Below are 2,127 nucleotides of genomic sequence, written 5' to 3'. Positions count from 1 at the left end.
GAGAATGGACAGGGGCAGAGGCAAGGGCAGACGCAGGGGCAGGAAATGGGGCAAGTGCATTGGTGATGACTGGTTCAGGGTCAAGGGCAGGAGCTGGGTCTGGGGCAGGAACAGGGGCACAGGCAGGGGAAAGGGAGGCCGTCCTGGCAGGGGCACGGGAAGGGGCAGGGGAAAGGGCAGGTACACAGGGTTAGGGCCTGGGTCTGGGGCCGGTGCAGGGGCAGGTGCCGGGGCAGTGGCCCTGGCAGGGAAAGGCGAAGGGATAGGGGCGGGGGAAGGGGCAGGGGCAGGGGCAGGAGCTGGGGCAAGGGCAGGGGTGATGGCCTGGGCGAGGTCAAGGGCAGGAGCTGGGTCTGGGGCGGGAACAGGGGCCCAGGGAGGGGTCGGGGAAGGGGTGGGACCAAGGGAGGATCTGGGTCAAGGCCCAGAACAGGAGAGCACAGGCAGGAGCAGGGGAAGGGGGAGTTGCTCTGGCAGGGGCAGGGCACGGGGGAGCGGCAGGAGCAGGGGTGGGGGCAGGAGCAGGAGCAGGAGCCAGCTCTCCCCGGACAGCATCAGCATCTTCGTGGGCAGGCGCCCGGGCACCTGTGGGCTCCCGGTCTCCCGCCGAAGTGACTCCAGACACCATGTGCCCCTCCGGAGTTGCTGAAGTTGGGAGTGGGTCTAGCTCCTTGGCTGGAGAAGCTGGGAGAGGAGAGAAGGTCACCCGAGGGCCTGCCTTTCCCTGTGGCTTTGCAGAGACAGAGCCCAGCCCGGGGCCTCCCGGAGAAGCCGCAGCCACGAAGAACCCTCCCGGGGACGTCTCCCCCCTGCAGTCCACCCCCTGGGTGCTCCGAGCCAAGTCATGGCTCCTGGCCCCACACCAGCCTGTGGGGGCTTCTCCCTGTGGGGCCCAGCACCGACCCCTCCCCACACAGCCACAGGCACCCCACCCCAGCCTTCTCACCCTTGGACTTGGCCTCCGTGGGCTCCGTGTCCAGGACCACAATCCAGTGGAGTACCGCGGGCAGTGGTCTGGGATGTAGCGGGGGCCTTCCCAGGACCGGGGACTCCGGGGTCGGGGAGGAGTGCGTGTCTTCCCGCCTCCTTCCTAGTTCATCCGTGGCCTGCCAAGGCAGAGACGGGGAGTGTGCAAGAGGCGTCAGAGCCCTGCCCGGCCATTCCCACCCGTGCTCCTGCCCAGTGTCCCTGCTTCTCCCCCAGATTCCACGCAGACCTGTGCGTGCACAGCCCCGCACCTGGGTCAGTGACCCGTCCCTGCAGGGTCTCAGGATCAACCCTGGGCAGAAGGGTGCAGCTCCCACACTCCGTCCCAGCTGGCCAGCCTTAACCTGGGGTGTGAACATGACCTGCCCAACAGGCATCTGACCCCTCATCAGCCTGCTCCTGCTCGGGGTGTCTCCATCCCCGATGAGCTCTCTTTACACACACACACACACACACACACACACACACACACACACACACACACACACACACACACACACACACACACACACACACATACAGACACACGGGGAGGAGACCTAGGCCTACACGGGTCGGTCAGAAGGTGTGGGGCTGTCTGACTGAGCCTCCCGGTGTCACCTTTTGATTCTTTTTGCCAAAGGGCCAGAGTCGTCGGGGAAGCCTGACACGACCTGCCCAGTGAGGGGACGTGTTTGGCGGGCGAGCTCTCCTCTGCCTGCATCCTCTGGGCTTCTGTAGGCAGCAGCAGAACATGTCGCTTCCTTCAGGATCTGCCCAGAAATGAGCTGGGCCGGGGGGTTTTCTCTGGAATGTGGGTGCCTGGATACGTGGGTTCCAAGTCCGTTGGGCTCTGTCGTCAGGGAAGTGAGGTCACCACTGCCTGGGGGCTCCTTACCGGACTTCCTGCTCCCACCAGAGCTCCCTGAGGGCGCCCCTCCCCCGGCTGCTCAAGGCTCCCCCTCCACCCCGTGCCCTGTCCATCCAGTGACCCCCACACAGCCTCCCCACAGCCCCTGGGAGGCCTGGGTGCAGCTGTTGTCCCCGCTGGGAGGGCCCAGAGCTGGGTTCAGACCGGGCTCCTGCTCCTGCCCAGGACTGTGAGCCCGCACACACCCTGTGGCTCTCAGGGCCTCCCCAGTCTCCCCGTCTGCACACTGG

At 66.1% G+C, this 2,127-nt stretch overlaps 1 long non-coding RNA gene across 1 annotated transcript; it reads right to left on the bottom strand.

Annotated features, from left to right (window-relative positions):
* Positions 1–645: 645 nt before the first annotated feature.
* LOC123392403 lies at positions 646–1,629 on the bottom strand. The gene is made up of 3 exons (XR_006607137.1): positions 1,588–1,629; positions 947–1,106; positions 646–684 (listed from the first exon to the last, which is right to left on the bottom strand). It is a non-coding gene; the product is annotated as an uncharacterized LOC123392403 (long non-coding RNA).
* Positions 1,630–2,127: the final 498 nt, after the last annotated feature.

Source organism: Mustela putorius, unplaced genomic scaffold (genome assembly GCF_011764305.1).
Source record: "Mustela putorius furo isolate JIRA1106 unplaced genomic scaffold, ASM1176430v1.1 tig00000551_pilon_pilon_pilon, whole genome shotgun sequence".
Classification (NCBI taxonomy): domain Eukaryota; kingdom Metazoa; phylum Chordata; class Mammalia; order Carnivora; family Mustelidae; genus Mustela; species Mustela putorius.
Note: the sequence above shows the minus strand (reverse complement) of the source record. Positions and strands in the feature narration are given on the sequence as shown.